The 22,395-nt window shown below is 40.8% G+C and overlaps 1 long non-coding RNA gene across 2 annotated transcripts; it reads left to right on the top strand.

Moving 5' to 3' along the window:
• The first annotated feature begins 1,037 nt into the window (after positions 1–1,037).
• On the top strand, positions 1,038–22,045 carry LOC117874398. 2 transcript variants are annotated; one of them, XR_004644966.1, is made up of 4 exons: positions 1,038–1,195; positions 2,728–3,038; positions 21,464–21,489; positions 21,605–22,045. It is a non-coding gene; the product is annotated as an uncharacterized LOC117874398 (long non-coding RNA). The 2 variants fall into 2 exon arrangements; XR_004644967.1 differs by having other exon boundaries at positions 2,966–3,038.
• The last annotated feature ends 350 nt before the right edge of the window (positions 22,046–22,395 follow it).

Below are 22,395 nucleotides of genomic sequence, written 5' to 3' on the forward strand. Positions count from 1 at the left end.
AGTGATCCTATTTATTTATGCACTTGAGTAAGGGATTGCAGGATCAGACTCACAATTCACTGGCTTAAAAATGCTTTTTAGATGTCTTGTTTATAAATATTCTCAGGTGTATGTTCAAAAATGGTTAACTTCACCATATCCCACATAATTTGGGGCAGTTTTTAACTACAAAAAAAAAAAAAAGTCCTCCACATGAGTGAATTTATAATATTGAAGGCCTTGCAATTTCTTACATTCATGCCATTCTTATTAAAGAGAATGGAAGCTTTGAGCCCCAAACCCTGCAAGGTGCTGACCACCTCCTGGGAGGTGTTTGGCACCTTGACTGAGATGTGCTCAGCACTGTGCACGGTCGAGGTTCCTTAAAACATCCATTGACTCCAGTGAGAGTTTTACATGAGTAGGAATTCACTGGTAAGGAACAAGGATACATTCCAAGAGGTACTCAGCTGTTTGCAGAATCAGATCTTGCCAGGGGAACTCATTGTTGGGGCAGTGAAAGAGGAGAGGCAGCACGAGCCTCCACCAATTGTTCTAGCAAGGTCTGGTACCACTTTGAGTTGGTGTGTCCTGGTCTGTCGGGAGCTTACTTCTGCCACAGTGCCCACTTGAGTGATTGCAACAGAGAAATTGTGTTGTATTAATTTAGATGGAATGAATGGGCCAAAGGTGTTACTATAACCCAGTCATTGTTTAACATTGTTTAATGTTGGACAAAGTCCAGTGTTTCGTATAGAGACCTCAGCCCACATAATACCATGGCAAACATCATTAAAAATCATTTAAACATTTTATTAAAGATAAAGGAAAACACTTAAAGCATTTGAAATGTAAAGTATTAAGGCTTTAATTTTAATAACATCCCTTCTTATCTTTCCCTTTAGCTGGAGAGAGTTTTTAAAAGGAAAAATCCCTCTGGCTGAAAGTCTCTTAGAGGGTAATAACTTTCCTTTTGGAGAAAAGAAAAAGTTAGTTGAGATGGGCTGCATCGTTTTTTGCTGCAGCTGCTAAAGTTCAATCCTCTTTCATCCCAGGTGGTGTTTGGGATTCAGCTGGAGCTGGTAGAGGTGGCGATGTCATCTGGGTCCCCCTCTCTGGCCTAATCTGGTGAGGACATTTCTCAGGACAAGGATGAAGATGGTCCGGGGTCCCAGGAGATGGTGTGGATTGCAGCCATGATGGTGAAGCTTGTCTAGTAGGCATGCTCTCTCCTCAAAGTCTCTTTCTTGAAGGACTCACAAAGGGAATGGTGGACAAAAAAGCCTATCCCCTCATTATTTTGTCCATCATCAATTAGGCCTAGTTTCCAACACACCAATTTTAGTTCACTAATTTTTGGTTCCACACTTTTCTTGTTTAACAAACTTGATTTTAACACAGTCCTTGAGTATATATCATTAGACCTTTTTGGTCTAATTTAGTCTTTCTGCCTCCCTTTCATACCTTTTCCCATCAACATTTGTTATTATAGGTTAAGTGATATCTTATGAACTTTCATAGGCGCTACTCCCTGGGTGCTTTGGAGCTGGAGCACCTATGGAAAAAAAAATTGGGTGCTCAGCATCCACCAGGCACTGCTGATTGCTGGGGGAGGAGCTTGGGGGAGGCCAGAAAGCAGTGAGCGGGGGGCCTCAGGAAGAGGGTGAAGCAGGGGTGAGAAGAGGCGGAGCAAGGGGGGGGTCTGGGGAAGGGGCAGAGGGGGGGCAGGAAGAGGTGGGGAAAGGGCAAGGCCTTGGGGAAGAAGTGGAGTGAGGGTGGGGCCTCAGAGTGGACTGGGAGGTGGAGCACCCCTGGGGAAAAATAAAAGTCAGTGCCTAGGAACTTTCACATACTATTTACTGTTGAGCTCACAATTAGAGTAAATTTGTAGACCCAACTATCACTAGGGATATGAGCTTTTAGGAAGGAGAGGTTTCTGTCACTTTAATCATAGACTCTCAGGGTTGGAAGGGACCTCAGGAGGTCATCTAGTCCAACCTCCTGCTCAAAACAGGACCAACTAAATCCCCAAATGGCCCCCTTAAGGATTGAACTCACAGCCCTGGGTTTAGCAGGCTAATGCTCAAACCACTGAGCTATCCCTCCCCCCAACGCTGAGTTACTTCTTGTGAGATTGGAAACCTGAATTTTAAAGTTGAAGAAAAGGTTGCAGATTTTCTGTGCCACTTAGGGCTTGCTTGCCCTAGAAAATAAAGTTGTGTTGGAACATAACCTTGAGGAGTCATGTTAGCCAACATGATGTAAAACAAAACTTAGTGGTCACCATCTAAGAGCCATTGTGTTTAACATTGTATCAGTTAGTCATGAGTAGAATCGGTTTAAAAAAAACAAGCCATGTTTCATGAAGATTTTTTTCCCAAAAATACATCTTATTTTTGCAAATTGGTAACTCAATTTTTAGCTAATTAGAAAATTTAACTTTTGTATATATATTTTAGTGAGAATTGTATCTTTCTTTGAAAAATCTGAAATTGTTCAATGAACTCTAGTCACAAATAAGATTTATTTTGATAACTATCCCAGATGACAATATTAAAACACAGTTTGACCCTTTTTACACTGACTGCAAAGTTATATTTAACATTATGTTAGTCAATATGGCTCCTCAAAGTCATGTTTTAACATGTACTAATTTTCCAATGAAGACAAACTGGGCGAGCATAGAGTTGAGTAAAGAGTTAAGATGAGCCACTTAACGTGAAGTGATAGATCTTTTGTTTTCTCTAGGTTTAATCTATTGAGAAGCGAATAAAGGGTTAAACAGTTGTCCACCCACAAGAATTCAAAGTCTAACACAATAAAGTGACATCATTTCCCTTTGCTCTGGCATGAAAGGAGTGGATTTCAAAGTGAGGTGATTCTAGACTAACGAATCAGGAAGGCCAGACAGAAGGTCCCCTAAATTGATTGGCGCTCCCCTGATTAAACAGGAAATGTTGTGTGCTCAAGATCTCTTATTTTCCAGGTACCATGACCTCCTTAGACACAGCAACGTAGATTGACTTTCCTGGGCAGAAGGAGGGTGTTGGGGAAAACAGGTAAGTGAATGCTGGTACAGAAGTTTGACTTATTTGACAGAGCTACACAGAGGTGAGTTCATGTGAGAGAGGGTCTGACGCCTCTGGCTTAACCCCTTCAGTAGATTGGTCCCAAGCCCTATGGAACCTGTTCTATAGGTTTGGATGATGGGAGGAAGAGAGCAGCATGGAGACAGCATTCCCACTTTCCGCATCCTCAACCAAGGACTGGATGGATCCTCATCTCCTCTACTCACAGGAGTGGCAGTGTTGTATAACTCATATTGTAGTTTTTTATAATAGTAGATACGCATGTGGATTCAAAACCTCCAGTACCTATAATGTGCAATTGCTCTGTATTACTGAACCTGCTAGGAGTGAAAGTGAGAGAACAGAGCCATAGACAAAAACAAACCCTGGACTAGGAAAATCCCACACCTATCTGTGCATCCATTACCTATTTATAGTGCCCTATCAAATTCACAGTCCATTTTGGTCAATTTCACAGTCATAGGATTTTAAAAATCATAAATTTCATGATTTCAGCTATTTAAATCTGAAATTTCAGGGTGTTGTAATTGTAGGGGTCTTGACCCAAAAAGGAGTTGTGGGGCAGAGGGTCGGAAGGTTATTGTAAGGGGGGTTACAGTACTGAAACCCTTACTTCTGCAATGCCGCTGGCGGCGGTGCTACCTTCAGAGCTGGGCAGCTGGAGAGTGGTGGCGGCTGCTGGCCGGGACCCCAGCTCTGAAGGCAGAGTTGCCTCCAGCAGTAGTGCACAAGTAAGGATGGCATGGCATGGTATTGCCACCCTTACTTCTGTGCTGTTGCCTGCAGAGCTGAGCCCTCAGACAGCCACCACCACTATTGGGCTTCCCAGTTCTGAAGGCAGCAGAATAGAAATAAGGGTGGCATGGTATGGTATTGCCACTCTTACTTCTACACTGCCTTCAGTGCTGGGCGCCCAGCCAACAACCACTGCTCTCCGGCAGCCCAGCTCTGAAGGCAGTGCAGAAGTAAGGGTGGCAATACCGTGACCCCCCTAAAATAATCTTGTGTCCACCCTGCAACTCCCTTTTGGGTCAGGTTCCCCAATTTGAGAAACGCTAGTCTCCCCTGTGAAATCTGTATAGTATAGGGTAAAAGCATACAAAAGACCAGATTTCACGGGGGGAGACCAGATTTCACGGTCCATGATGAGTTTTTCATAGCCGTGAATTTGGTAGGGCCCTACCTATTTATGACCATGGTTCAGAAGACAGTAACAAATAGCCTGGCCTCTTTAGAAATCAGTAAAGAAACTCCCACAGAAGAAATGCATCTTTTGTTGACAGTCAACAATAATGTATATTTTTTATGATCTCTGGGTCAGCTATCTCAAAAGACTCATGGCTAAATATAATATAGGTATTTTCATTAAAAATATGGAAACAGTGGTTCAGTGATGATTGAATTATTACTAGCCCATATTTAGATTTTCACATTTAAGTTGAATGCTGTAAAAATGGCACCATATGTCTCTTATTTTATAGAAAACTGGTGCTTATGTCGATAACAACGCAGGCCAATCTTTATGAATTGACAGTTTCTGTAAATATAGAAAATTGGTAATTATCACTGAACAGTGATCTATATAGGATATTGCCAACTATCTTCTGTACAGGTCACTCCTTTGACCAGAGGCCAAATCTTATTCACCTTACTCACACAGGTCCTTGCATTGAAGTCAGTGGGAATATTTGTGTAAGGCAAGCAGGATTTGGCCCCACGGACTGGTTGTTAGCATTGAACTATACTCCTTGCACTCACATATGTTGTCTTTCATTGATTAGTTTCATTAACGAAAACCACAGTCTATGGGCATTCATTCACCTGCCTTAGATTAGGGGAAAAAACTGTTTGTTATTTATCTAAACTTTCAATTTTCAGTGTGCAAGAAAGCTGCTTTTTCCTCATATGAATAATCCTTACTCACATAAGTAATCCTAGTATGAGTAAGGATTATGCTATATGCAGTGTTCTTGTAGCCGTGTCGTTCCCAAGATATTATAGAGACAAAGTGCGTGAGGTAATATCTTTTATTGGACCAACTTCTGTTAGAGAGAAAGACAAGCTTTTGATTTTATACAGAGCTCTTCAGGTTTAAGGATTATGCTGTAAGGATTACAATATCTGTATGTTTCTTTTATCAGTCTGGTCCTCTAGAACTTTCATTACACCTGCCAAGATATTTTCAATCCCCTTCCTAAAAGAGTTTCAGCCCAGAACAGTACAGCCTGAGGTTTTAGGGTGCAGACTTGCAGCCATTTTCATTTGCTGGTGGATAGAAGATGTAGGGCCAGATACTGCTTCCAGTGAAGTCAATGGGGGTTTTGCTATTGACTTCAAGGGGAGCAGGATTAGATTTCTGTACCCTCTTTTTTGTTATCTCTGATGCAAGACTGAGAATCAGGGAGACTCACAGTCATGGTGCAGAGACACACCTGCAGCAGTGATAAATGAAGCCATTTTTGCTTAAATATAATTATACTGTATATGGATCCAAACACACCACATTGATTTTACTTTTGTCTTGTTTTTCCCTCCAACTGATCTATTTTCCTACTCAACATCTGCTAAAAAGCTGTTAAAGGTGCTTAATGACACATATTTAAGTACAGTACATTCATTGAACAGAATTAATTTAACTCAAGGACTCAGCATCTGTTCATTTCATTTTTTTCTGCAGATTGAATGATTGCAGGAAGGGAACATTGAAATGTAATTCGTTGATCAAATGTATATCCAGTATCCCAGTACCTTGTTATATCACTAAATGGGAGCATACAGCTCTTCACCTGTTGCCTACAAGCATTGCTTCCTGTTTCCACTGAGTGCACTTTGGTTCTAAGCCAGGTTTTAGAAATTAAAATCCTAATTAAAGTTATTTATTATGTAGCTAGTTGTTTTATAGGCCAGTTTGGTGATTTGAGAATAGCACATTATTCTGTTGCTGTAAGAGAACTTGGTCCTGAAATGGTTTGGTGAATTTCAGGTTCAAATTTATCACTAGTGTAAGCAGTTACCACTCTGAAGGGCTAAAAGACTTTCTGGCTGGATGATTGGCTGTAGAAGTCAGTGTGCAAAGGGATGGAGGGGAAAAGAGAATGCACGAAGAGAAAATAGGGATGCCATGCTGGAAGCAGTCAATGTCTGACATCAACCAGGTCTTTGTCTATAGACAACCACAGACTTGGTTAAAACCAATCACCGTGGTAAGCACCCTTCTTTCAGACTAAATGGAAGGAGCAATTAAGCCCCTTCATGTAGTAAGAGACAATAGAAGGTAGAGACAATAGAAGCCATCCCCCAAGGCAATGGGACACATGACAAGATCTGATCAGAAGTGAAATCATATTGACCGAGGGTTCCGCAGTTACAAATGCAGGACTAGAGGATTGTTTCACAAACTATATGTGTGTTAGAGACAGAAACATAAACCAAGAGGAAAGCCAGCAGAGAATCAGTCATGACAATGTGAGGAAGCAGAACTCCTTGAGACACAGAACTGACTGGAAGTACAGACTTAGAAAATGAGCAAGGAAACTGCCTACTGTTCCTTTCTACTATGTTCAGGGAAAGAGGACTTTGTGTACATTCTGTAAACAGAATTGCATCAAAGAATATAGCTGACTGATAGTCAATTTATCTTCCTAAATTCTTGGGCCAAAGGCGCAACAATGATAATCATCCACAAAGGCAAGGAAACTGAGCATTAAGATTATCAAAGCAGGGAAGAGTCCCGCGGCACCTTATAGACTAACAGACGTATTGGAGCATGAGCTTTCGTGGGTGAATACCCACTTCCTCAGACCGACGAAGTGGGTATTCACCCACGAAAGTTCATGCTCAATACGTCTGTTAGTCTATAAGGTGCCACAGGACTCTTTGCTGCTTTTACACATCCAGACTAACACAGTTACCCCTCTGAAGATTATCAAAGTATCCCAAATATACTCTAGAATATTGTCATCTATCAGGAGATCAAGAGAGTAATTTCTTTATGGTTTTTCATGTGATATGAGTTGCTCCTATTATTTACCATTTATATAGCAGTAGTACCTATAGGTCAAAAGGACCAGAGCCCAATTGTGCTACACACTGTACAAATATAGTAAACAAAATCCCTATTCCCATGATATTAAACATATTTATAAAGGCACCCATCACTGTGGCTGTAACCCAAGGACCTCTTGATGCCATCTAGCAGAGGTCAAAGATGCACACAGAGGTATAGGATCCCACGTGTTCACCAAAACACATCATGTAAAATCTCTGCCAAAAGCCTACGTCACAGTGATCATCATAAACATTGTAAGATATAAGTACAGAAAATGTGAGGAGTGATGTATATCTACTGCAAATGATGTTCTCTTGAGACAGCTTCTCCAGCTAGGGTCGGAGACACTTCTCTCCATGGTAGACTGTTGTGTAGTATGTGTTTATTACCATTATAAGACAAATGCTAATGAAGAACTGGCAGAGATTTCAGAAGGAAATTAACAGGAAGAGGTAAACACCTGGGGCGGGGAAGACACCCTATTTTGAGGTGCACACTAAGGGTCAGTTCTAGACACCCTGGCATCCTTTGCCTAGGAAGTAAACTGACAATGGGTTTACTTCATGAAAAAGGGATCGCAGCCAGGCTGGCTGAAAATGCTGAGAAGAACCTGGGGTGAGCTAAACTTCATTAGACAGGAGGATAATTTGTTAGTTAAGTTTAGGCTCGAGAATGCGTGTTATGATTTTGTTTATATGTAACCATTTGTTTCCATCTCACATCATTTTTTGTTTCAGTCTCTAGTTTTTCTTCAATAAGGTTCCTTCTGTTGTTGAATTGAACTCAAGTATTGTTCGTAACACAGGAGCGGTGGCCTAAGATAAAACTGGTAAACTGTAGCACACTAGACCTGTTGCTTTGGGAACAGAGGATCTAAAGATTTCCATGTACATCGAATAATCAGGAAGACATTTTGAAGAGACTCAGAGACTGGGGAGCAAATATCTGAAATGCAAAGATAGAGCTGGTGTAGCCCAGAGGAGAGTGCTCAAGTCTCTGACAGACTGGTTATGTTAAAGAGCTAACACCCAGCTAGTACAGGCAAGACTTCCTCATGCTGGAGGCTGGTGGTAAGAAAGTAATAACTCACAGTCCTGGAAGCTCTGAGAAGTTTCACAGTGGTATTTATGTTCCCTTTATATAATTTAGGCTAGCAGGCATGCTTGCCTCCCCCAAGGCTATCAAGTCAACTACTCTGAAACAAGGAATATCAACTAGGAGAATTGCTAAGGGAAATTCCCATGCTTACTGTTACTAAAGAATCTGAACAAAGAGTTGCCTTCTACAGCATTGTCTTTGGGACCAGGTGGATTTCCTGGTCCAGTGGATCAGCAGTGTACCCCTAAAAACACCTTGTGGCTAGTTCGTACGTTCTGCTTTTGCGCATATAGCTTGAATGTTCCTGCAAAACCAGGTGTAAGGTCTGGAGAAGGAAACTGTCTTCAGGCTTGTCTACACAGGGTTTTTTTATTGCTTATAAGTATACTGGAATAAGCTATACTGGCATAAAGTATACTGGTAAAACGGCATCTACGCCAGTGGCGTCTACTGCTTTATCTGTTTAGAAACTGGTATAGTCAGAGTGGTACAAAAACCAAGCATAGACCAGCTCTTAGAGAAAACTGGACCTTTAACCATTCAGGGCTATATAGATTATAATTAGTAGCTTGAATTTCACCTGGAAATGAACTGGCATCCAGTTCATTTTATGAACTGCATTTAACTTGGCAGATGACCGCTCAGAGAGAGCAGAAATATAGTTCACCTGTTTGTGTTGCTGATTCTTTTATGCTCTGCGTGAGGAAGACAAAGACACCCATGACCCTTTCTCAGAATTTCTTCCAGAGCCACATCACCTTTCCTAATGAGGGGCCATAGCTCTTTGAGGGCTGGTTGGGTGTGTGAACAAACAGTAGTGCTTATCTAGCCAGCACAGTCATTTAGGGCCCAATTCTGTCAGGTGCTGAATGCCATTGAAAGTCAGCTGAAGTCAAGGGAATTGTACATAGTGTGAAATAGAAGGCTCTTTGCACCTTGCAGAATTGGGCCCCATATACACAAATTCAGGGCCAAATCCTTCTCTGCTTACAGATGAGACTAGTACCATCAAATTCCATGAGAAATGGCAGAAATATTAAGTTATGAGCATTATAAAAATGTTAACAGACACTCAAGAGCAGAGCTGGTTCAAAAATGTCAGAAGTTGACATTTTGATGAAGCTTTCAGTAGTAATGCCCTACATGTTAGGGTAGTAGGGGTGTTGGACTGTTCCTATCCAAAATCATTCTGTTCTGGAAGTAAGTCAAAGATGGTCTCAATAGCCAACTTTTCTGTTTAGAAAACATAATAAGAGCTGAATTGATCATATTGTAATGAGTTGGCAGTTTTATATATGCTGTTGTCCTCCACTTGATGAAATCAGAACTGCTCAGCTGGGTGCCATAGACTCTGTATTTCTAATTACTAAAAGAGATTCTCCTTTAGCTCAAGTAGCAGCATCTGGATTCTGTCTTGGCTCTTGCTGTAAATTATTGTCCTGGGCAGCTTAATGACACCATGACTCACAAGTGACCAGCCATTTTTATAGAGCTTTGACTCTTGTATTCCCTCCCCAGCCATACATGTCACTTTAAAGGTATAAGTGAAAATTAACAATATGTAGTCATGATTTCAGCTTCTCTTTTGAGAGAAATTGCCCCATTGACCAGGTTCTTCTTCAACCTCGAAATTCAGAGGATAAAAAGTATTCTAAGGATTGGAAGAAATATAGGGGGGAGGGATAGCTCAGTGGTTTGAGCATTGGCCTACTAAACCCAGGGTTGTGAGTTCAATCCTTGAGGGGGCCACTTAGGGATGTGGGGCAAAATCAGTACTTGGTCCTGCTAGTGAAGGCAGGGGGCTGGACTTGATGACCTTTCAAGGTCCCTTCCAATTCTAGGAGATGGGATATCTCCAATATTATATTTGCTACTGAATTAATTTTCTATGAGTTTCTGTTGCTGAAGGTAATATTGCGTGGTTCAGCAACATCAGTGTTCATTGAAAATAGCTAATCTTTGAATACTGGCTAATTAGGAAGACTACTTATATTCCATTCAAAATTGTTTCACCAGCAAGGGGGACAGACGGAAAACTACAATTCTTCATGTTCTTTATCAAATGGAATATTACATCCAAGTATTAGCTTTGTGCTAGAGGCTGCTGTTTTGAATGAGGAAAAAAGAAAATGTTATACTATTTTATAGATTCCAGTCCTGCCAGCCTTTTGTGTGCAGAACTTCTGGGCACAGAGGTCCCATTGTGTCACCATTCATAACTCTAAAGATTTCTCCATCACTATTTCCATTATCAGCCTCTATTACAAAATTTTATAACTTGGCAGTAAACGTTCATGCTGGGCTGAAATTTGTCCTAGGAGGTTTCAAGAACCCAAGAGCAATTATTTTCTTTTTTGATATAAATTATTTTTCTAGTTGTGTGAATGTATAAATTGTGGTGGTTTTTTGTTTTGTTTTGTCTTTTTTGGCTGCATAACTCAAAAAACAGTCTATCTCAAAGTTTTTGCAAAGCAACTAGTTTATAATATTGCTTCTGTTATTCAAAATATCTGTATCTGGATGTTTGTGGGGACGGAGGCATTTCAGAAGGATTAAGAACATAAGAACAGCCATATTGGATCAGACCAAAGGTCCATCTAGCCCAATATCCTGTAGGAATAAATAACAAGGGCTGGCTTACTGCTATGAGTTGCATTAAGTAGAGACAGTTGGGATGAGAAGGAGGAGGGCTATAAAAGCCCTGAGGAAAGCTGGGCTCTCTGCTGCCTGCCTAGGCCCCGCACCTGGCCTCCCTACCAGAAAGCAGAGCTTAGCCAGCATTTTAGCAAGGCATTCCAGGGGTTTACCTCTGCCCTGCCCCTGGGTCATAGTGGACCATAAGCTAAATATGAGTCAACAGTGTGACACTGTTGCAAAAAAAAGCAAACATCATTCTGGGATGTATTAGCGGGAGTGTTATAAGTAAGACATGAGAAGTAATTCTTCCATTCTACTCCACACTAATTAGGCCTCAACTGGAGTATGGTGTCCAGTTCTGTGTGCCACATTTCAGGAAAGATGTGGACAAATTGGAGAAAGTCCAGAGAAGAGCAAAAAAAAAAAAAAAAAGATTAAAAATATGAACGATGAGGGAAGATTGAAAAATGTTTGTTTAGTTTGGAGAAGAGAAGACTGAGAGGGACATGATAACAGTTTTCTAGTAAGTAAAAGGTTGTTACAAGGAGGAGGGACAAAAATTGTTCTTCTTAACCTCTGAGGATAGGACAAGAAGCAATGGGCTTATATTGCAGCAAGGAAGGTTTAGGTTGGACATTAGGAAAAAAACCCTAACTGTCCAGGTGGTTAAGCACTGGAATAAATTGTCTAGGGAGGTTTTGGAATCTCCATCATTGGAGATTTTTAAGAGAAGGTTAGACAAACATCTGTCAGGAATAGTCTAGATAACATAGTCTTGCCATGAATGCAGGGGACTGGACTAGATGACCTCTCAAGGTCCCTTCCAGTTCTGTATTTCTATAACTATCCACAATGACCACACTTTCTTGAGTGGTAACAGCTAATTTAGACCCCATCATTTTATATGTATAGTTGGGATTATGTTTTCCAATGTGCAGTACTTTGCATTTATCAACATTGAATTACATCTGCCATTTTCTTGCCCAGTCACCCAGTTTTGTGAGTTCATTTTGTAGCTCTTCACAGTCTGCTTAACTATTTTGAGTAGTTTTGTATCATCTGCAAATTTTGCCACTTCACTGTTTACCCCTTTTTCCAGATCATTTGTGAATATGTTGTCCACATGCTTGTTGACCACCTCAAAGAATTCTAGTAGATTGGTGAGGCATGATTTCCTTTTACAAAAGGGACATGTTGACTCTTCCCCAGCAAATTATGTGTCTGACAATATTGTTCTTTACTATAGTTTCAACCAGTTTGCCCGGTACTGAAGTCAGGCTTACCAGCCTGTAATTGCCAGGATCAGCTCTGGAGCCCTTTTTAAAAATTGACGTCACATTAGCTATCCTCCACTCATTTGATACAGAAGCTGATTTAAAAGATAGGTTACAAACTACAGTTAGTAGTTCTGCAATTTCACATTTGAGTTCCTTCAGAACTCTTGGGTGAATACCATCTAGTCCTGGTGACTTATTACTGTTTAGTTTATCAATTTGTTCCAAAACCTCCTCTGACACCTCAATCTGCGACAGTTCCTCAGATTTGTCACCTAAAATGATCATCCTAACTTATAGTATATGTACATCACCTACCATAGCCTATATAGCTACAATTTCTGCAGTGGAGATTAATTACTGAATTAACTAGCTGCATGCTAAAGCAATATTTAATTACTATGAGCATTGATATGGTAGACTATCATGCAATTAACACCTATTTGGGAAAATCTCATTATGCAGTATGCTATGCCATATTCTGCTCTGTTATACTGGTGTAAATCCAGAGTAATTCTATTGGTTTAAATTATTCTGGATTTGCACTGAGCAGAATTTGGTCCAGTGATTATAAATTCAGGCTATGGGGCTCGATTGTGCCTTTAAGGTACATAGCCGGGATGGGACCAGTGCAGAACTGCTCAACCCCAAGAGGGTCATAGGAGGCATTGGTCAGAGCCAAAATGCCAACCAGAACTCCCCAGTGCAATGGGAAGAATGCATACTGCTATACCTCTTTAAGGGGTGCAGCATACTCCCGCCCCCATAGCTGGTCAGTATCATCTGCCAGCGGGGGTAGAAGGTGGAGCTATGACTCTACATACTCTTCTCTTTATCCACTTTTGAATGCTGTTCACCTGGGAATCCTAGTTCTCAGACCCATGTCTTAAACTACTGGAAACTTGGTGCAAGGAGTTAAGCAGTAAAATACTGTGAAACCTGTTTATGCACGCACAAATTTGATAAGTTTGTCAATATTACATATCTTATCAAGCCTGTGAAATTGTTGCACTTGAAAGAAAAGGAGAGCAGTAGAGAGCAATGTCGCTGGTATTCTATAGGGCCACTGAGAATAGAGACAACTAAATCCTGCTCCATTCTTAGCAAAGATCCTGACTAGACCTGTGCAGTTTTGCTGGGTCAGGGTGTCAAGTCACAGAAGCGATATGTTTCCCGATTGTGAGAACTCTTCCCAGTGATAGTCCTAAAGTGCCAACTCCGCTGCTCACCCATGGGCAGAATCTGAGATTCTGTACCACTTGGATATCTGGGAATGAAACTGGGGAGGTACCAAGCATGCACAGAGTCTCCTTGACTTGGCAAATGGTTGGTGGGAAAGAGGTTCAGCCTATTTGATTGACAGTCTGCTGCAGAGAACTATAGAGAGGTTTCAACTCTGCAGACCTGTCTACAGCCTGCAAAAACAGGGCCTACTGAGAACCATCTGCCATTAAGATCACAGACCCTTAGCCCCAGCAAGATCATTGTTTGTTAAACAGATTCGCCCTGGCTTATGTAAGTTTCCACCAACATAAATGGAGGGATGGAACCCCAAAGCAGAAAGTATGCCAGATAGGGAGGTCTTGGCCATACAAAATTACCACAGACAACATTGTGCTGGGAGGAGGGGGCTTAGAGACACCATCCACTCTGGGTATCAGCTGGGGAGCACAGAAGGCCAGGGGCTGCATTGGATCAGTGCATCTGTTTGGAAGCCTTCTCCAGCAGATCCCCTATAAAGTCCCTGACTGAAACTACAGCTGTCCCCCACTCCCCCACCCAAGCAGCAGCTCCTACCAGTGTAAATTCCCCTTGAGTGCTTGGGATCTCACTGATGCAAAGAGGTGCAAATTGCAGCTCTCTGTGCTGGGCAGAGTGAATCTGGCTCTGCATCTTTACCATTCAGGTCACCTGCATGGTGTTAATCCAGAAACCATCTATTACAGGCACTGCTTACCGACACACAAAAGATTGTTCAGAATGAACCTTTTTCAGTACTTGGCAGCATAATGGAAATCACATTTGACTGCTTGAGTTATGAATTGGGAATTAAAGGCAATTTATTGCAAAGGTGAATAATACTGATACATACTTGTTTTATAACACAAGATTTTACTACCAGAGATCTATAGAGAGGAGTGGGGGGACAATCCTACCAGGCACACAATCATCCTTATCAGATGAAAATTAACTCTCAAAAATCAATTACCAGATTCCAGACATCCCTTGTATTGAGATTGTGAATTTTGAGCTGAATATAATAACCAATTGTCATTATCCTTTACTTGAATATAGAGCTGTATTTTATTTGCATGATTATTATAGTAACGATTTGGTAAGAACATGGCATTGATTTCTTCACTTCTTCTGATCCTTCTTGATACAGTCATCAAATTATGTCATTCACTTATGTAAAACTACTAGCGGTTATGTTGACAGTCTTGAGTGATGTCTTAAATTCCACTCTTAGATTACATAAACTAAGGGTATGTCTTCACTGCCAACGTCTAAGCGCTGCTGTGTAGTTCCCAGAGCTGTAAAAAAAACACCCCCACGAGGGGAGTAGCTACCAGAGTTGAGAGCACAGCTCCCAGTGCTGGTGCACTGTCTACACTGCCATTTTACAGCGCTGAAACTTGCATCGCTCAGGGGGGCGTTTTTTCACATTTTATCACTCTAGGTATAAAAGACCAAATATTGTGCCCAAAGTAAATTGGAAATCTACTTCTTGCTGCAGATTTGTACTGCAGAATCTAAGCTTTCATTTAAAAAAAAATGGTTTTAGCTCTTATGTTGGTGAAAATAACCTTGAAAATATGAACAGAGTGTCAATTGAGTGTGACCTTCTGAAAGCCACTTCATCTGTGCCTCGGTTTCCCCTCTGTAAAAGGGAGATATAGCATATCCATTGTAAAGAAAGGAGCTATATATAAATAACTTTGTATATTTATAATATAAAATAATGTTAATAAAGCAGTGATGTCATCCTGTGTTTGCAGACAGCATGAAACAGTGGTTCTGAGAGGTGTGAATAGCCTCATTCATCTCACTGTGGGGTTAACCCTGAAACCTAAAGCCGATGATTAAAATGTCAGTACTTTCTATTACTTCACTGCTGAGCATTTTGGCAGAAACATACAGCTAAAGTGATTGCTCCACAAACCAAACTGCTTCAGTGAATAGCAGCCATGAAAGGGACAAGAACGTCAATTTCACATATTTTGTTTCAGGAACATCATATTTCAGTGTTTCCAAAAATGAAATTTTTGGGGCTCTCCAATTCACTGAGTCGTTTCAGTAAATTTGCTTTTGTTCCAAATCAGAATGAAAGCAAATTTGGAAATACTCATGACAAAAATGTCTTGTAAACAGAAACACCCGCTCCTATTCCCCACGTCAGCAAGCTCTAGTCCTGTGTGCCCTTGGGCAAATCACTTAGTATCTCATTGCCTCAGTTCTCCTTCTGTAGGATGGGGATAATAGCACTGCCCTACTTCACAGTGAGGTTGAGAGGCATTCAAACAAACAGTAATGGGGACCATGAAAGTACCCAAGATAGACAGAATATTGCTCATCATATACACTGGAAAATCAAGGAGAATTGCAATAGAATTGTGTGAGCTGAAATGGAGAGAGAGTCCTCACTACAACATCTCCCTGAGAGGAAAAAAGAAATAAAGGAGGGGGCTGGTGTTGGGACTTGAAGGAAGAGCTGGAGTAAGGGCTGGAACTAAAGTGCTAAGAAGGAAGTCTGGCTGGAAGGAAATATTACTCATTTGTGGGCTCATCAAAATATATTACTCAGGCCACTTTGCAGCTGCCAATTCTGCCCAGAATAGATATTCTTCAGGGAGCCTGTATGTGAAAAACTGGTTAAGACTTTCTTCCCCTTTCTGTTGAAAGTTTACACTGCCATTTGTTCTAATTGTTCTACTGTTTCATCCATCAAAACAGGCACTTGTTAAACAGACCTAATGAGCTTCCTCCCAGTTCTTAACTCTAAAGATCTCGGATTATTTTTTCCTTTTGGAAAAGAAATAGGGTGACCAGACAGTAAGGGTGAAAAATCAGGACAGGGGGTGGGGGATAATAGGAGCCTATATAAGAAAAACACCCAAAAATCGGGTCTGTCCCTATAAAATCGGGACATCTGGTCACCCTAAAAAGAAACCAGTTTAACTATCAGAAAATGTTAGACAAAAGGGCAAAGAAAGCCATGGATGTACTTTAATGAATTAAAGATATGGATGTTAACAAGAAGACAGGGCACTGAAAGTATAAGATGACTCTTCTCCGTTTTGTTGAAGTCTACCCAGCAGCACCAGTGTCTCAAGATGAAATTGCTTAAAAAAAAAAAAAAAAAAAGTCATATACACAATCTAATGGGGAAAAAAAATGTACTGATCCTCTGATAACTTTATGAAGAGTAATGTTAGGTCAGTAAGGTGAGTTTGAGATCTGTAGTATTTAAAAAACAGCACTATTAGCTTGTATAATAGTGGAATATACAAAAGCAGAGACACTTTCCACTAAGAAAAAGCCCTTTTGAAAGCAGACCTTCTGTGCTATTACTGTAGCTCCCAACCTTTTACCACTAGAAGTAATACTGGATTTGTTAACGTGCAACAGCAACCCTAACGGAGGCCACGTCTTCGCTATGGGTGCTACAGTGGCATATCTATGGTGCTGTAGATATGCCATTGTAACCCGGTAGCACAGATGAAAACTACAGCAACAGAAGGGTTTTTTCCAGCACTGTAGGAATGCCAAGCAATGGTAGCAGGTCAACAGAAGCATTATTCCATCCACCTAGCTGCATCTGCACTGGGGGTTAAGTTTGCACAGCCACAGCACTCAGGGGTGTAGATTTTTCACACTCCCTGAGCTCCGGCGGTTTTAAGGTTGACTGAGCCTAAAATTGGAGTAGGGACCTTGAAATTTCCTTTTCTATATCCCATCCACTGAGTTTCCTTTAACCTCAGCGTCAACATTGAAGATGTCAACAATTTGCACGGACAAGCAAGGAGACAACATCTGGCTTATATGGGTCAGAGATAAATTTGATTTGGAGCTTGAAATTAGTGACCTACTGTGCAAGTCCACTCACCACAGGCACACACCCCTCTTTTCCTTTAGCTCCCCCTGCTCACAGCCAGTCTGTCCTTGCGATGGTCCGCCTCTTCCTATGACTCAACCCTCCAACCAGGTTACTTTTAGTCCTGCCTCTTCCGGGGAAAACCAAGTCAACAGACCAAAAGTCTGGCAGCATCATGCCAGAGCTTTAACCCAACTTCAGGCTTTGGAAGCTTTCCAGCTCTGGGGTCTTCACCCCACTACCTTGGGAAAGCCAATAGGTGGACCTTGGCTCAACCTCTACCCTGGGTTCCAGCCCAGGAACTGAATGGAGCAGATATAATATGTTTGTGCAGACTCTTCTGTATCCCTGAGCTTCTTCCTACCATTATCTGCAGCTGGGCCTATCTCACCATCTCTTCCCAGACTGACTCTTCTACACGTCCCCAAAAAGGGAAACATTAGTTATGGGGAACAAAAGGTCCCATACCAGGCCAACCTGCTCCAAGGAACTCTGACCCCAGCCAGTCCTTCCTTTGCAGGACTAGCTCAAGAAGTCCTCTCTCAGTTAACTACTAGTAAGCTGAGTTCTTCCTTGTTTAACTCCTCCTTCCACACTTGACACCTAACACAGGTGTAACAGGGTGGGCCTGATTGGGCCAACAGGCTCTCATTAACGCCTTCGTGGTCTGTATGCCCCATCACACCTGTCGTGTTCTGACTGCTGCAATTGAAAGACACAACTATTAGTTGGCTAGGCAAATTAAACCATTTACTGTACATTTAGAGCCAGATCCTAATCTGCTGTAATTTGGCAACTCTCCACTGAGGATCTGTTCCTCAGTCACTGTTTCCAGGAAGGACTTCTTTATCAGCAAGAGCAGGGAGATGTGAAATTCTGGTGTCCTGTCTGCTGAATCCTGGTTGGATTTTGTTTCCAGCCTGATGGCGAGGTTGTTGGAAAAGTCACACTGTTCTCAGCAGTTTGACTGCATTTTATTACAACTAGGAACAAGGGAAATTATAGGAAGCTTAAGCTGTTGATTTGTTCATTGGCATTTTCTCCTGCATGCACAATGGCAGATGAGGCAACAGCTGTAGTGGCCACAATGGCAATTCTGGCACTCCATTTTGTGTGCTCATTTGGTATAGTTTTAACAGTTCTGAGCAGCCCTGGTAATACACTGCAAAATCCACCAGCAGTATTTTGGGGACAACTAGGTGACAGAGGAAGAAGGATATTTTAGTCCATTAGTGGCTGACCAGGGCAAGCTGAATCTCTTGAAGCAGTCAATCTATTCTTCATTTACTGCTTCTTGGCATAATTGAGATGAACATGGCCAAGCAATATATGTAATAACCTTAATACCAAAAAGTAAGGAACTGGGTTCTTTTCCAACCTGTCATCTTACTTATTACAAGCTCTCTGGGGCAGGGACTGTCTTTGTGTTCTGTGTTTATACAGTGGTAGCACAACGGGATCCAATCCATGTTACGGCTCCTTGTCCTGCAGAAATACACATAAATAGTATTGGCAGAAGTCACCTCATGTTAGGCTAATCCCACACTCCTTTATATCAACAGTGATACACCCATTGACTTCAACAGGTGCAGAATCCACCACAAAATTATGTATAATTATTGGCAACCACTGTAACTAGATCCATATGATCACATAAATGAATTGGGAATCCTTTTATTGAACAAACATAGCATTACAGTCAAAACAGAACAGTGGCCCCAGGACAAAGCCAACATGATTTTGGAAGTTGTAGAAAAGATTTCAAATATATGAAATACCTTTATGATGTATTGGTACAACGAGAACTGTGAAAAGAGGTGCTATGTTATAAAGAAAACCACCTTACAAAATGCCTATTCAAAGGTCCTGGGCAGTGAATGCTACAAGTACGTAACCTCAGGAAATTAAGGTCATTCCATGATTTAACATCACGTTGAATACGTCCAGAGCTAAATATGATTTGCTGAATAAGCGAGAAACTCAACTGTCTGACTGAAGCAGTCTCTTTTCATTATGTTTTTTAGACCAATCTCCTTGGTCAGTAGCACTGAAGATTTATTTTAAACCCATATTGTATCTGTGATGAAAAAGATTGGTACCATTTACCAATTTCTATGCTGACCCACTTACATTGTCTGCAGTGGCTTGCTTGTTTACTTGAATTAGTACAGTCCTTCAAACTAGCACAGCTAACTACACAATGCACAGTTCTGTGTTGAACTTTGCTTTTTTTTTTATTAAATCGCTTGCTTCTTTTATTTTGCTGGATATCTCACTTACAGCCTCACAGTTCTCAGACTTTCTGCTGACTTTCCTGAAACTAACGAATTTCATGTATCTTCCAAGTTCTAATCTCCTTCTTTTCAAATCTCCTGAAGTTGTCACTCATGAGATACAATCTAAGGGGCTGCTCTCACTGACATCACTGGAAGTTTTGCCATTAACTTCAGTGAGGAAAAGTTTGGACTCCCAGCACCAGATTCTAATCTGTTGTAAATCCAGAGTAACTCCACTGAAATCAGTCAAACTACTCTGGATTTACTACAATGAAATCAATGAAGTTACTACAGATTTATCTGGCTCCAAATTTCCAAAAATCAGATCACTTACTGGACAGTTACAGCTTCTATCTATTTGGTTACAGAGTTGAATGATTGCATTACCTGCTGCTCCAGTTAAGACAGCTACTTAATTTACAACTGTACATTTGTTGATGATATTGGCTAGCAGAATCAAATGTACATTCTGTTGAAAAGAACTAAATAATTTAAATTAATTTCTAGAAAGTGAAAAACACATTTTGGGCCCTTTTGCAGATTAAAGAAATTGCAGTTTTCAGATTAGTTTGCTTTCTAATGTTCAGCAATATTGTCCTTATGGAGAATTCTGTATTACGTGTCATATTAAAAATAACTAATTGATTTTAAAATATCATCTCATGTCATCAAGTGATCCACTGAGGAAAGTGAAGTTTGATTCTTGTATTCCCAATCTCTAATCATCCTTCTGCTCCTGCAATACATCTTGTTTGTAAAACATATTATAAAGCCATGTTTTCCATGATATAGTCTCTAGACTTCACATTCCTAGCCATTCCTCTGTACTCATGTCTTAAAGTCGTATTATTTATATACTGCTCTATGAATTAGCAGATAAAATGCTAAAGGAGTTAAACAATGTATTGAAACAGCATTTAAAATTACAAAGTTAGGAATTATTGGGTAAATCATTATCAACATGAATATGCTAACTACTATCATTTGCAGCTCTTGAAACTATTTTTTAACCAGACCTTGAGCAGTTGCTCCTGAAAGTGTGAAATACAGAGTCATGTACCTTAAAGAAAAGGTGAAGAAGGTTAGTACAGTGATTATTACTTATCAAATAAACTGCAAGCAAGGAAGCTTTAACTAAAGTCAGCACTTGATAGTAAAAACCTTTCCAGCTACATGAAAATAGAAACTAGAGTTTGTTATCCCCGAAGAAATCTAGAAAATGAATTTATTGTGGGACAATCCATTGATTTGTATGCTTGACTACTTTTTTTTTCACTCTGCAAATTAACAAAGAAAATTGGCTCTTACTATGACCTCTAGTGGACAAAATGCAATCAAGCATAAAAGTGACTTACCTTACAGAGACAAGGTGGGTGAGGTAATATCTTTGGGTACGTCTTCACTACCTGCCGTATCGGCAGGTAGCAATCGATTTATCCGGGATCGATATATTGCGTCTCATTAAGACGTGATATATCGATCCCCGAATGTGCTCACCGTCAACTCCAGAACTCCACCAGAGTGAGCGGTGGTAGCGCAGTCGACAGGGGGAGCCGCGGCCGTCGATCCCGCGCTGTGTGGACCCCAGGTAATTCAATCCAAGATACTTCGACTTCAGCTACGCTATTCGCGTAGCTGAAGTTGCGTATCTTGGATCGATTCCCCCACCCCGTGTAGACCAGCCCTTTTATTGGTACAACTTCTGTTGGTGAGAGACAAGCTTCTAAGCTTACACGGAGCTCTTCTTCAGATTTGGGAAACTTAATCAGTGTCACAACTAAATACAAGATATTACAGAATTCTTCCCAGTAGTAATGTGGAAATTTGATCTAATCTGTCACCTATCATATTGTAGAAAGATGATAGAAACTGATTAAAATCAATAGCATTTATTTCATGTTCTCATTGTCTTTGAAATCTTTTGTTACTGTAGGTCTATTCACATCTTCTTTTTTTAATCTTTATAGGTGTCCTACAAACATCAGCTGTCAAGGTAAACTGATAGTAACAAAACAAAGTATCCCATAAAACCCAATACATATATCAGCAGCAGTGGAAAGATGCAATAGTAAACCAATAGTGTATTTTGTTCCTGCTGTTCCCTTTAGAAGTACTGGATCCTGCCCAGGTTTGGCATCAGTTCGGAAGAGAGAAACTTGCCCTTCCTCTTGGACAGAAGGAGCCAAATTCGGTAATACCTGGTGTAAACTGAACGAGATGGACAGAGTTATACCTTGGATGAGCTTATTCCAAGGTGCTTAGATGCTGATGAATATGTGCATCACTTAGAAAAAATCAAGGGAGAGGAAAAATAACGATCCCCGTACTAAATCCCAAACCAAGAAACTCGGACAGGCTCATCATCATCATTGTGCTGTAACAATATGTTAAAATTATGTTCAAATGGACAAACTCATACTGAAGGCTGGGCAATTAAGTAAGACATGTCTTAGTAAAAACAAATATTCTATACTGGTATAACAAAAAACAAGGAAGAAAAATGAAGATAAATAAAATCAGCGCATAAATACTATTCCGAAGTGGCTATAAATAAAACAGCCAGAAAGAATTGAGGCGTTTGCACTGTTTTCTAAATTATGCATGTGGGTCTGCAAGAGGACAGACAGAAGATAAGGATGGGGAAGGAATGTAAGCTCCTAACCATGACGTGCATCGGGCACCTTAAAAAGAACAAACGCGTCAGAATTCAGAAATAATGAATCCAAACTATTGTTATCCCCCCCCACCCCAAATCCTTAAACCTGTGTAGGTGTGAGCGCGCTCTGCCCACCCAATTCCCACCCCAGCGAGGCACATCACCTCTAATATGAATGTAAAGATACGATGCAAACAAACAGCGCTGGTTCCCAGCTGTGTTAAACAAGCAGTGGGTAATGTG

This window comes from Trachemys scripta, chromosome 3, assembly GCF_013100865.1.
Source record: "Trachemys scripta elegans isolate TJP31775 chromosome 3, CAS_Tse_1.0, whole genome shotgun sequence".
Lineage (NCBI taxonomy): Eukaryota > Metazoa > Chordata > Testudines > Emydidae > Trachemys > Trachemys scripta.